The sequence below is a fragment of the Aythya ferina genome (assembly GCF_964211825.1).
Source record: "Aythya ferina genome assembly, chromosome: 3".
In the NCBI taxonomy this organism is placed as follows: Eukaryota; Metazoa; Chordata; class Aves; order Anseriformes; family Anatidae; genus Aythya; species Aythya ferina.
Window position 1 is genome coordinate 94,478,645 of NC_140298.1, and position 14,924 is coordinate 94,493,568.

Genomic DNA, 14,924 nt, shown 5'->3' on the forward strand with positions numbered 1-14,924 from the left:
GCTAAAATGAAGCAGAATATCATAAAAAATATAAGGCAGCATAAAAACTTCTGGAAATTAAATAAGTGCTATCCTTTCATTTTTTTATCGAAGCCTAGGCAACTTCTGAATGAAGTAGCCAAAATGATTTCAACTCTAAGAAGGGACTTGATGACTAACATGGGACCTCAGGCACCTGTGCTGAAAATTGCTCATCTAATAAGCCCTACTCAACTGTTATTTAAACTGACTCCACAGGGTCTTATTTTTCCATTTGAAAGCTGCAGGGTGCCTGTTATTCTATGCCTTTACATACACAGATCTTTGTCCCTGTGGGCACATTCACTCCTAACTCATAAGCCCGATCAACATCCAGAAGCTTTGATTACCTCCTCTTACAGACCACATGATGCTCAGATTAAAGGCTTTTTGGGTACTTAAGTCCTCTGTTGCATCTAGTCCTCTCAGCTATATTTCAGTTTTCATTTACTGTCTGATTTGCAGTGAAATGAAAGAAAATGCTTCCATTTTGATTTCCTTCAATCAGCCTTAGTTCAAGCCTTCAGTAAACAGGAAAAAATGTAGTAGAAAATTTTGAAGAAGAGAGCACATCAAAGAATCATCAAATTATGGTTTGGGTTGAATGAGACCTTTAAAGATTATCCAGTTCAACCTTACTGCCATGGACAGGGACATCTTTCATCAGATCAGGTTGCTCAAAGCCCCATACAATCCGACTGAACAATTCCAGTGGTGGGGCATCCACAACTTTATGGGGCAACCTATTCCAGTGTCTCACCATTCTCACAATAAAAAAAATTCTCCCTTATATCCAGTACAAATCTACCCTCTTTGAATTTAAAACCAGTGCTCCTTGTCCTGTCACTGTGTGCTCTGGTAAAGGATCTTTCACCATCTTTCTTATCAGAAGACTGATGCATAAACTGCAGTGAGTAAGGAAGGCTTCCGGTGACCTCAGAAACATACAGTACCAGTGACTTTCTACATCATGAACCAGCACGCAACGTGTCCACACCTACAGGAAGAAGAACAAATACAAGGTCATGTCCAGTTGTTATTATGTATATCCTAGTAGCAGGAAGCAGTTAAAAAATAGTGGATTTGGAAGACAAGTAAACAACCGTACTTAGATTTTGATCAATAACCTCAGAATTGGTAGTAACATTAAACATTTAATTCTTATATTATTCATAGCAGAAATAGTTTTTCATGAAGAAAGTTCATGATGAATCGTGGACTGAATTTGGGAGACAAATGTGTATGTGAAAATTAACACAGAGAGAGACAAAACGGTGAATGAGAAATATCAATACAAGTAATTGCAGATGTGATAAGACCAAAAGTGTTCCTCGAGGGCTATTTTATAGGCAAATGACTTAATAAGCTGCTGTGTAATCTCCCTTATCCCCTTACCTGAGATGTGTACACACAGTGTTGTAACATACCTTCTCAGCAAAATAGTTTTCATTGTTAGTATTTCACTCTTTTCATTGTCTATATTCAGTTTCCAAATAAAGCCTGCCATTTCTGAAAAACTAAATTGTCATTCTCCTCTCCCTTGTTGGCTGGTCCATTGATACATGATAGTATTTCTATATCCTGATAAATTGCAAAAATGTGAGTCTGGGTATAGTGAGTCTGGGTACTGTGTCAGTATATTCTGGTTTGATTTTATTTCAGATTGGATACCGCAGAAAGCTAAGCACAACAAACATCTATGATCATTATGGTAAGAAGTGCTTGACTGACTATGTGTTTGACTGAATTCTACTAAGTTTGTCGCCAGATAGATAGTACAGAACATTATGGTGTCAGCTGACACACAGGAGTCACACTATCCCTAGAACAAGCCTTGAAAGATTTCTTAAACAGTTTGGATGTAAAGGTGATCTTGACCTTTGAGACTGGAAATCTGAAGATGGGGAGAAAGGACATTCATATAAGTTTAAATTCAGCATAGTGTGAAATAAAAGTATTAATATAGTGCTATAACTTGTAAAGACTACTTGAATATACTTTGTTAACAAGTAGGATATGCATTAACCAGAATGCTGAAAAATAGATGAGAGCAACTGGCAAATTTTAGGACAGCTGTTGCAGTGGAACTGAGTAGATGACTCCAATGAATTACTGACATCACAATAAATGGAAATAGAGCTGGAAATACAAATGATCCAAACTAAGCTTAAAATATTCAGGTTAGAGTTTAAAATATTCAGATCAGTGAATTTAATAGAAAAATGAAGTGCATAGAACATTTAGTGGAAAGGGAAAAAAAAGGACAATTTGACATCACATGACCACAATGATTTAATTAATAAGAAAAACTACTGAATTTATTCATGCAACTATTGGTGGTTTGACCACATTTGTCCAGAAAATACTGGTGCTTATACTTGGACTATGATGTTTTTCAGATTAGGATTAGTTATTAAGAGGAGAAACAAATATTGTACTGCAGGGAAGATTGTAGTGAATTAAGGACAATATTTTTGTGTATTTATTTACATTGGGAAGCTTTATGCTTCACATGTTGTACCCTAAATGCAATGGAATTTCTGTGATATTAAATGACATGAAGATAGTAAATATATTAAAGCCTGAATGTGTATGAACTGCACATTTATCTGCATTACAGATAAATACATTAAATGCTATTAAATGCTCATAAATACAATGAAAAACATTTTCTAGTCAATGTAGATTTTATTTCTTATCTTTCATCATTTTATGTCACCCCACAAAGTTTTGGCTAAGCCTTACTAAGCAGCATGAACAGCTCATTCCGTTTCTTTTCTTTCAGAAGGAAAGTTGTTTAGATTTTATGCTGTTTGGTTTTTCAGGACTTTTCCAAGGAAGAGAAGTGGGCTTTAAACAAAATGAACAAATTGGAATGTCTTGATTAGAAAATTTAAGATGTATTCTGCTTTTGAAATGCAAATTGCTAAACATGCAATGGTTATTACTTTCTGTCCAAGATAGTTTAACTCTTTTTGGAATGACCTGCAAAACTTTCCTTCTCTTGGAAACTCACTCTATCCTTATGCAGAAAGTTGGATTGTTATGCACATACATGCATAAGAACATCTTATTGGAAAACAAATCTCTTTTAAAACTTTTTGATACCATTTGGACCTTTTTGTATTGAAAAGTGTTATTTTAAATTGTCTTTAAAAAGTCTATTTGTCCATTCATCCTACTTCACCCATTATGTAATTTAATGAAATTAAAATTTGAGGAATGTAAAAATAAAGGATTCCTGTGCAAATAATTTTTATTCTGCTCTTTTTATACATTATCAGGCAGCTTTTATTTATGTGATTATACAGATATTGTTTTTTTCTCTTTGGGAAATTCTGCCTTATTCAGTGAAAGGTTAGTTACTCCATATTTCTTATTATCTTTTTCCCTCAATAATTGATATCAGATCTTACTCAGCATCCAACAGGCAAATCCTGCATAGAATGTAAAATTAGCTAATATCTTCATGGATGATTGTGCTGTGCTCTCACCATGGCATGTAAGTACTTCATAAAATTAGCTGATGTATGGTTCTCAACACAATTAAGTGCCATTATTGGCACTCATTATACAACTGGGAAACTGAGATGCAAAAATTAAGGTTAGAATTTTCAAAAGTAATCCCTAAATTTTGACTGCCAAACTTCAGTTATCTCATACTTCACTTTCAAAGCATGATTCTATTCATGATTTTACTTATTTATGTATTTATTTATTTATTTTTATTTTTAATCTTCAAAGCGCAGCTTTAATCATCCTCAAGTGCACCAACTTTAAGAACAGTATTGTAGCTGTGTCTCAGTCTAGGGAGAGACCAAGACTGAATCTATAACATATGGATTTATAGCTCTGCATCTGAGAGGTGAGGTACACTGAGTGTCACAAATACTCATTGACAGAAGAGTAAAATGGTGCTTTGTAAGGGTGTATACTTTAACAGTTTGGGGTGTTCCTTTGATAGCATGGAGTGGATTATAGAGACCCCAAGATAGTGTCACTTGAGCCAACATGTCTAAATGATGTTATTCATATTAGGAAATACAAGCACACATCCTGTGGTGTAAGATAAGTAATATCTTTATATCTGCATGGTGACACACCTCTAGTAACAAGCCTCAATTTTCGGATAGACTAATTAGCTCACACAGTAATTTAATGGCATGTTAAGTTACCTTGTTTTGGAGCCAGCTTGCTTGTTTCACTCCATTCACATGGTAACCTTCCCATAGAAATATCTTTTCCAGCTCTTCTTAATCATGACTAATACCCCCCTCTTGTGTCTATCATGTCGCAGCAGCATGTAGTCCTTCCTCATAGTTTTCCTCATAGTTTTCTATCAGTCCTAGAATTCATGCTTACCTCTACCATTACAGGTGATCAGAGTACTGTAAAATTTATCTTCTCTCAATGTGCTTTGTTCTGTTTCTGGTCTCAATTTTCCATTAATGGTTCCTGGCTTCTTGCTCCAGCCATGTGGAACAGCCAAGTCCAGCCTTCCTCCACACCTCTCCCTCTTTCATCCCTTGTTGCTCATTCCTTTGGGTTCTAACACCAATTCTTTTCCATTTCTGAAAGAGTCCATGTGCTTCCACTCACAATCTCTTTCTGCCTGACCTGTCAGCTGGCTAGGTGGCATGTGAACCAAACAAAAAAAAAGCCTGCTCAGAACTACTGCATCATGGTGAAGCACAGGGAGACATCTTTCTCTACTGGGCAATACAAGAACAGAGATGGAAAAGTAAAAAAATGATCAACAAGATTTCTAAAATAAGAGATTCCTGCCATGGAAATTAACATTTCCTTCCAAGCAGTTAACATTTGACCAAACTTGAGATAATGTTTGTAAATTTTCCATTGTCCATGAATCAAAACCATGTTGTCTAATTTTCTTATGACTCTTTATAGTCATTTTAATAGAATCATAGAAATGTAAAATCATTTAGTCTGGAAAAGACTTTCAAGATCATGAAGTCCAACCACCAACGTGACCTACTGAGTCCAATCACTAAACCATGTACGTCAGTGCCACAAGGTTTTCTTACAACTTTTATTTTTTTAAATGGATACATTAAAAAATTTTTTTTTTTTTTTTTTTTAGTACATATCTGTCTCATGTAAGACTCCATCTAACACAACAATCTTAGCTACTTTCTCAAGGCCTCATGTTTCCACCATAATGTGCACGCTGTCAGCAAGATCAAGACATCTTCCTTCTGACTGATTAGCCATTCAGGCAGAGAAACAGAGGACATGGGAAGCTTTGACTCAGAAACAGAATTACTGTGGGTTTCTTTTCCCTCCCAGTTTTTGTTAAATTCACAGCAATTCAATAAGGTGTTATCTACAGGCTTGTTTGCAGTTAGCCAATAGATTAAAAGTACTGAAAGAATGGAGAGGGGAGGGGGACACCAGATGGACTGATAGAGTAATCACAGACAGACTAGTCAGGTAAAATAGGCTCAAAAGTCATTTGGAATTAAAACTGGATCACTGAAGGAAGTAAACAAAAGCTTTTCATTAAATCAGTTTTTCAGTTTTTATGACTATGTTACCAACCTTTAAGGAGATAATGCCAAAAGTGTCTAGAATTTGTGAACAATATGTACTGGCGCTAGTGTTTACAGAAATAAAGCAGAGTCACACTAAGGAATTGGAAATTGGCTAAAGGGGAGGGAAAAAAGCCAAAAAGATGCCTCAAACTGTTTTTTATATTTATTTTTATTTTTATTTTTTTTAACTTGAAGTAGTGTATCAGGAAATTCCTGTTAAAGAAATATGTAGGTAAAGGGAAAATCCTTTTTGAATAAATTAGGATGGAGTTTAATCACTATGCCCATTTTTTAATGCTTTTGTGGCCTATAATGGAAACTAAAGTAACTGATCTGAAAGATGATCTGTTGATAACTATTGTCCCAACTTGCATCCAGTCTAAGGGTAAATTGAGACAGACATGCTTAATTATGTTAGCACCTGAGCAGTCTCAATTAATTTAAGATGTGAACATTTTATTGCTATGAAAGACATACGTACCTTGACAGCTTTTATGATTTGCTGGAAGTGATCTTCTGTTTCGCAAATTTATTCACAGAAAAGATGTTACTACAAAGGAAAGTGATAGTAACATATTATTTTAACTGAAAGCACCAAGGAAAACCTCTTTTCTCTTTCCTTTTAAATGAATGAGTGTGGGCTTGAATTAAAGTATTTTTGCTCAGTTATAAATTTATGTATTTCTTCTCTGCTAAATTTTCTGTTAAAAAGCCCTGTGTCTTCTTACTATGGTACTTTAAAAACCTTTGTTTTATCATTTTCAGGTGTTACTAGTTTTACTTTCCTTTATTTACTTTACTTTTAGTTGTTGTTGGTGGTAGAATTTTTGCATTTTATTGTACTGGTAACCATATTAATCCAATGTCTAGTCTTCTCATGTCTTACCATTCCGTATCTTTTATGGAATTCAGTTTAGATGTAGGAACATATATTTTGTATCTTTCTCATTTTTATTTCACTTACCCAAATGCATTTTCCATCACGTTTTACATGTATTTAGTATGTCTACCTTTGATTTAAAGTTTTCCTTTAGCAGTATCAAGTTTCTACAGAAAATAATCCATTTTTTTCTTTCTCCCACATATTTGTGACTACATGTGGTTGGCAAGTGCCTAAGAGAGGGGCTGTACTAAAACTCACTGCCTTAGGAAGGACTTGGTTGCCTGCCTTCAAGGACTGCCCTTCTCTGAACCCATCACTACATGCCCTTTTGGAGTACATTTTTTTTTTTTGCCATGCGTGGAAAGCTGCCACTATTGCATGATGTTTGGGAAAGATGAAACCAAGCTCAGCTCATCTTTACTTCTTTCCACATCTCAATTTAAGATCCATGCTCCTAAATTGCATTAATAATAGAGTAGCTCCAATGTGCCCTAAAGTTAACTGCTGTGTTTGTTTGATGTAATGTAGGCCATGCAAGATTGGTTCCTGTCCTCAGTTCCCTGGACTCCTCTATGTAGATGTGCAGGAGGGAAAGGAGGACTATCCATAAGGATACTGTGAGTGATACTTTTTTCCACAAATACTCTGTACTATACTTCCTTTTACACATTTCTAAATAACAAATCACTAAGCCTGTGTGATGATACGCAATCAGGTTTTAGTGCACTTTTCTGCAGAGTCCTATGGGATTGCTTTTATCGTTGCTATTATTTCAGTCTGAAATGCACTCTTAGAACTGATAAAAAACAGTGATATTGTTAGCATGCTAATGGCATATCTGAGTTGTTGTGTAATAGTAATGTTCCTTCTTTTTTTTTTTTTTTTCTTTGCCATTTTTAAGGATTTTATCAAGTGTGGTCTGAGCTCTAGTTCAGTGTCCAGTGCAGAAAAGATAAGGAAAAGGAAATGTCATACTATATATCTATATATTACAGAGTAATCTATGGGAACTTGTTGAAAATACCTGAAGAATTTTACATCTTTAGTTAGTACTGCTAGTGAACAGCTTATTTTTGTATTGGGTTTACATGGCAAAGTAGTGGTGGGACAGCAGGGATGCGCTCTTTGAGAGGACCTCAAAAGCTGCCCCATCAGATCAGACCCCACTTCAGCTGTCTCCAAAGGCATGCACTGCTGGCCAGGGCTAAGCCAATAAATGATGTTTGCACCTTGGTGAGAGCAGATATAAGAAAGGAAAAGAAAGGAAGCTGCTGCAATAGCAGCTGGGAGAGAGAAAAGAGAGAAAATGAGAGAGAAACAGCCCTGCAGCCCCCAAGGTCAGTGCAGCAGGAGGGCAGGAGGTGCTCCAGGCACACAGCAGCAGTTCCCCTGCGGCCTGTGGAGAGGCCCCTGGTGGAGCAGGCTGTCCCCCTGCAGCCCATGGGTCCCACATAGAGCAGATCTCCATTCTGCCAGCCTGTGGAGGAGCCCCCGATGGAGCAGGTGGATGTGGCCTGGAGGAGGCTGCGGCCCATGGAGAGCCCCCACAGGAGCAGGCCCTGGGCTGGAGCAGCAGCCCATGGAGAGGAGCCCACGCAGGAGCAGGGGTGAGCTGCTGCCCGTGGGGGACCCATGCTGGAGCAGTTTGCTCCTGACCCATGGACCCCATGGTACGGAGCCATGTGGGAGCAGTTCTTGAAGAGCTGCTGCCTGTGGGCAGCCCCTGGAGGCTCAGTTCAGCAAGGACGGCATCCCGTGGGAGGGACCCCATGGGGAGCAGGGGCAGAGAGTGACTGTGAAGGAGCAGCAGAGATGAAGAATTAGGGACTGACGGCAGCCCCCATTGTCCATTCCCCTGCACCACTCGGGGGCAGGAGGTGGAAGAAGGTGGATGGGGTCTGTTAGCAACAAGCAATAAATTACATTAATCTCCCTTATACTGAGTTTGTTTTGCCTGTTACAGTACGTGGTGAGTAGTTTCTCTGACCTTATCTGAAACCATGAGCTTTTTTCATTATATTTTCTCTCCCTGTCCTTCTGAGGAGAGCAACTGAAAGAATGTTGTGGTCGCATTGAGCTGTCCATTGGTGTTAAACCACCACAGACTTACAGAAACCTATCACACTTTGTAGCATGGAAAATGCTTTCTTTCTGTTTTGACTCTTTCCATTTGTAAGTATGGGCAGAGAAATCTTGCTTCTCATCCTATAATCTATTACAGCTATTAGAGCTACCTCAATCCTTTGCCTGGGTTACAAATACTGATTGCGTCTTGGATGTTGATAGATGTGACATGCTGGAACTTGGAGCTTGTTTCTAGAATACAGGTTATTGAAATTTAGTATTCCTATTCTTATCATTTTGCCCAAGAATGGTAATTTGTAGACAAGACAGAACTTGGAAAAATATATGGATCCACTAGAGCTATCTCCATGCTGTGCATAGTTCTCATCCTGGGAGATAAAGGTTGAGAGGCCTTTGGTAAAATGGTTAGGATGCAATTTACATGTGAATTATTCCCTCCCACTGTCAGCTTCTTTAAATTGATGCACTTGTGTCACAGGATTATATAATAGAAATAGGCCAATATGGATCTGTAGATGTACAATTCCATCACATTCATAATGTTGTGGCACAATGTTTATTTCAGCTCCAAGAGCCTTGCATAGACTTGTAAGAGCATTTCATGTTGCTGATGTGTTGTGCTGTTCAGCAATCGCATCCCAGCTTTCTTGCCTGGGTGAAGCACTGGGTGAAACATTGAAGCAATAACACAATTCATTATTAGCAACTGATGAGCTCAGTCAATAAGAGGGAGTAAACAACTCTGTGCCTATATGGATGTGTCAGCAGATAACAGGTGGTGCTACTTTCAGTCACTTGGACATTGCCCATTATCTTTGAAGTCTTTTTCCTATTACCAGGTGAACTTTTGGAGAACTCAGGAGTTTTGGAGAATGGTTACAATTCTCAGTGAACATAAAAAGAGTGACCTCTTACACCGCTTCAGGTAGATATTTTGATTTACACTGGAACCGGTAAAAGCTAAAGTAGGGCTCCTATTAAAAACAGCTTCACATGTTGTAAGAATATTTTGTCATTTATTCAGTGATCTATTTCTGTTGATTTTGCAGTGTTAAAAGACAGATTAGTTGTTATTTTGAAAACAGTTTGAGGTTAATTGATTGTTGTGACCTTTTTGTTTACTCAGTTCTTACATGGCTATGAGGAAATAAAGACATTATTACCTGCCCAAGCAAGATCAATGCTTTTATTAACTACAAATGAAGTCAACATGTGTAAGAGCCATTCTTAAGAGTAAAGATTTATGAAATTTTGTTTTATTTGACTGTGATTTCGTATGAATGAACAAACACTAATGTCAGGTAAACAGATTAAATGCGGTATGAAATTTAATGTTTATACTCACCACATGTTATCGGCAGTCTTCCTGTAGCCGGCATCAAGCCAAAATTAAAAACATTAATCTGACCGATTCAGCGCATCATGTTTTGTGGCTACCTGCAATGGGATTGTGTACCGCTGTGTGACCCAGGACAAGTCTGGCTTGTTCAGTGATGTGGTAATGCACACGCCTGGTGTTTAGAATGGTGAAATCTCAGCCTTGCTTCCTCCCTGGGTTGTGCTCTCTTTTGTAAGTACTGAGTAGGCTTAAATCCTCTTTTTGCCTGATATAACAAACTCAGAAGCAAGCTTAATTAAAACTGAAAGAAACATTGCAAATATAGCTGCACATCTAAGCTCAAGTATTTTAATCAAAATGTAAGGTATTTGAAGGACAAATTGTACAAAGGGTGTTTGATGTTTTTAGGAGTTTAGAACTGTATATAAAAGTGATAAAAGTGATAAAAAGTGCCATTTGCTGACACTTTGATACAATATGAGAAGTCATACTTCTCAGATCATAAAAGATGACTGAGATTTCTTATATCTACAAAGCATGACCTATGCAGTGACAATGTGCTACTGAAAGTTACTGTGCTTCATTTTTCGCGTGGCAGTAATTTACATGGCTTTTACCGCTTGTATGAGACTGAAATTGTGTTTGGGTATTGCTAATCCATTAATAAATATGTTTATTCTGCAATGAAATTTGCATGAAGTAAAAAGCAGAGAAAGAATATCTAGTAGGCACTGTGTTTCCCAGCTGACTGCTATTTGACAGAATCATGTCAAGCAGGCAAATGTTGGTGAAGTTTTTTTTCTGAAATCAGAAAAAACCTAGCTACCATTTTCCTTGGGCTCTGAAGCTACCATTCCTGTAAGTTATGTGATTTCAACGATGTGAAATAAGCTAGAAGGAAAACTTCTAGTTAATATTTTCTTAGACAAAGAATTAAATTCACAACACACCTGTAACTTTTAGTGATAATGGTCAAGAAGGAGGGTCTATGCTCGTTAAAGGCACAGAGATATATGGTTGCATGTAATAACGTGGCTATAAACCGTGACAATAAAAACTAGCTATGTAAATGAAATATTTTTAAACATGAATATGTAATTTAATGCACTGATCAAACTGATGTAGTAACTGACTTGGAATAGTTGAGATATATTGAGAACTACTAATCTGGACAGCAATGTCATATCAACCCCATTGTAATTAGGGAATCACATAATAGAGATTGTTACTTTATTTCCCAATAAATTGGGATAGGCAATTCAAGTCCAGCACCTGTGAAATGGCCTAATGCTTTCTCTTATTTTGTGTTTTTCCATCAAGCTTAACTTACTATTTGGGAGGCTGCAGTCTCAGCAGTGCCCATCATGTTTGCACTCAGAGAATCTCCGGTTACTACACCAATCTCATGGGCATGTTAGTTCCTGAATTATTTTTACTTTTTCTAAAGGTAGACCTGACTGCACTGAATGCCTTCACTCAGAAGGCTCACTACAGGTTCAAAAGACATATTCAAGCTAGTTTTACACAGCTTAGATTGGTATTGCCACTCAGGCAGTAGCAGTATAGTACAGCAGCATGAAGCTGGGTGTGTTCGTTGACTTCTAATCTGTTTACTTGGCTTTCCTGGTGGATTTTACAGCCTCATTCAGGTATCCCTGCAGCAGTGTAAACAAAAGTGCAGTGTCAATGTATCCTTCACATGAATTTCTCTCCCACAGCCACCAATGCCAGGGAGACAGTGGGATAACAATTCAAATACAAACAACAGTAACTTTAATTCATGTAGCTCTGAAAAAAAAAAAAAAAAAAAAAAAAAAAAAGAAAAAGAAATATACCTAAAGTTATATTTTCATTTAGTATATGGATGACACTGATGCAAGTACTGCTCAGAAGCTGTTACAAAATGGAGTTTGGCGATGGTGGAGAGGAAAGTCAGAGTCACTAACTGCAACTGAAAAATCAAGAAAAATAGAGGGATTTTTGTGTGTCATGGGCCTTCAACACTGCAAAATAAATGAATTCAGATAAACTTTACATGCTATCTTTTGGTGAGTAGATCGTTTCAGTTAAAATGATCTGTAAACCAATTAAACACCGGCAATTTCATAGCTGTTAGAAAGACCATCCAGGATGCATTACACAAATCTATTTTTGTGTGAGATGTGTAAGTTATTGTACTCAGGAAAAGAATTGCAGCTTAAAACAAACAGACATAAGAGAATGCTTTAGAGCAGCTATGTACTCAAATATAGAGTCATAAAGCTTTAAAATGTCTTCATTGATGCCTTGAAGACTTCAGTCTCTCACAGAAGCAGAACTCTACTGTTTTAAAGTGTGCAAAAATTTTGGAGAGAAGTAAAGTACACCAATAATAGACTTAAACTGAAAATTATTAAGCTGAAGCTACTATATGTAGACTTAGATATAAAGCCACCCATTTTAATACTGTTTCAAATAGTAAATTGTCAAATATCTACATTTGTAACAATTGTTCTGGGTTTGAAACAGAAGGAGACATGATATTTTTGTATGTTGTTAAAATAAAAGACATTAAATAGAAATTACGTATACCAACTAAACATATATTGTCTGTCAAGTTCTCTTTTATTTTAAGTCCTCTGGATATACAATTTCTCCCCTGCCAATTGTATTATACAGTTTTTCTCAATATACCTGTAACTGTCCTTAAAAACTAAAAGCCATAAAAAGATGCTTTCTTTGGCAAAATTCAACTGGCAATAAACTTGAGAAGTGTAAGACTGTATTAATTCTACAAAAACAATCTGGAACTAGACTCTGTCATATCAAAGATTTATCAGAGTTTTGATTCATAAAGAAAGGTCCACAGAAAGTAAAAATTACTGAATTCCAATAGTAGGCGACTTCCACCAAAACAATCCATTTCATGAGGTTGACACATAGGCAAGAAAACTTTATTAGCATGTAAGAGTGAACAGTATTTGCCTATGGATAATATTTTTTAATAGACTTTGCTGCAGCTTTTAATTCACATGCTTTTAGACACTAACCTAGCAACATGATGTTCTTTGAGCAAGATGTTGCAACGTTAGCCAAACCTTCCAACAGAGCACAAAGAAGTGATGGGTAATAGACAGCCAAAATACTACTTAAAGAAACCTATAAACTTCCTTCCATGAACATTTACATGAAACCTGTTGGATATGCAGGATGACAGTACAGGCTGCAGCGCCAATGGTTTTCAGATGTATCTGTCATTTTTTCAGTGGTGTAACCACTACCACTAAAAAGATACCACAAAACCTTCAAGAAATGATTTCCTCAAAGAGGAGCAGCTTCCTGAATCTTAAATTGTCCAGACAAATATGGATTTTTTTTACAGATGTTATGATAAAAGCACTCCTTTCCTGCCTTATACTACCAAACTCTTCACTGTGGACAGTCATTAGTCCAATTTTGCTATTTCTGGAACAGATGTCTCATGGTTCTACGTCTCTTACTTCCTTGGAGATAAGATTATCTAACACATATTTTTTCTTGATCTCCAGAGAGGTATTCTGGACATATTCAAAACTTCTAAACAAGCAGTGAGACTGTGTGTGTGAATCTGTACTGACAAAGATTAAAATAAGAGCCTTTTTAGTCTTGTAGTAATCCTTCTTAATGTCAACTGCTGCTGCAATTCTTTCTCTGTCCTGCTAAATTTACCACCATCACTTCTAAGCAAGCCAAACTGCTTGTGAAAATCTGGGATGTGGTGATAGGAGAGAGAATGAGCGTGTGATGTTATCTCCTTTGCCTATATCTCCTCCACTGTTGTTGGGGTAACAGAGCTGAAGCTCATAATAAGAGGAAGTGGCAAACCTGACAGTGCCTGTAATCAAAATGATAGGCAACTCCCTGTAATTGCTATAAAAGCCCTAAAGCTGGGGAAGACATAGCAACAGTACATACTACTGGCACCTTTAACATGCTTATTTTCAGTGCATGAAAGACATATGCCAGATTGACTACATTTTAAGGCCTCTATGAAGCCAAAAGTCCAGAGAAAACCAAGTCCATGAAGGTGGAAAGAACTAAACACCCGTCCTCACCTGTGCTGTGCAGGAAAAGACTGCAGTCCTCCAATGCACTTGCCTCCAACGGTTTCCAGATATAACAATTCCCAGCACAGGCAGGCAGTGCAGTCAGTCTTCCTTACCAGACCAGATCATACTAAGGGCTTCAGAAAACATTTGGGGCTTCAGCAGACAGGCAGCAGTCTATACTGAAAGCAGGAGAGACTGCCTCTGTGTTTTGCTCTTCAAGGTGAACTTTCTCCTCTTCCTCATCAGCTACAGAGCTGATGGTCCAAGGTGGTCCAAGGGTCAGGGTCATGCAGCTTGGCAATTTTATTTGGCTGTGAGTCAGCAGGCCAATAACATTAAGGATACTCCTGCATTTGTATTGCTAGGAGAGAAGTACAATGCCCGGACAAGTGTGACAAGGTTTATTAGATTAATTAGGAGCTGTATGTATTGATCAGACCCATGAAAAATGAGTGGCCCTGAGTACAGAGAAGTTGGCCATCCTGATCAATATAGGAGACATGCCTATGCACTGCAGGACCAATGCTTCTGAAATTCACCTCAGAAAAATAAGAGATTCTACTTTGACTTCACTGGAATTATTCCAGATTTATCTTACTGCAAATATATACAGGGTTTATTTTTACTATTTGTCACAAAAAGAACAGAATTTTGTGACCCATTTTCTCTATTTACATTTGGGGAGCCTAAAAATAGATATTCAAAATGGGGCAAGAATCTTTTGGGAGTGATATTACCTCTTCATACAGTCACAGGCTGTGTTAGGTTGCATGCATGCAGTAGGTCTTAATAAACTTTTCCAGTGCAAGATCACCCTCTGCAAACAACACATGCACTAACAGTAAAAATGTAAGTCTCAGAGATATAAGCAGCTGATGAAATGTTCCTAGGATCAAAATGTGTAAGTGCTTGGTTATGGGTATCACTCCGTCCTTTAACTATTACATCTACATGTATGTTAGTCTCTCTGTTTAGAAGAC

The 14,924-nt window shown here is 37.3% G+C and overlaps 1 long non-coding RNA gene across 1 annotated transcript; it reads right to left on the minus strand.

Moving 5' to 3' along the window:
* On the minus strand, positions 1-14,118 carry LOC311434866. Its single transcript, XR_014691786.1, has 3 exons — positions 13,951-14,118; positions 6,052-6,120; positions 1-1,015 (listed from the first exon to the last, which is right to left on the minus strand). It is a non-coding gene; the product is annotated as an uncharacterized lncRNA (long non-coding RNA).
* Positions 14,119-14,924: the final 806 nt, after the last annotated feature.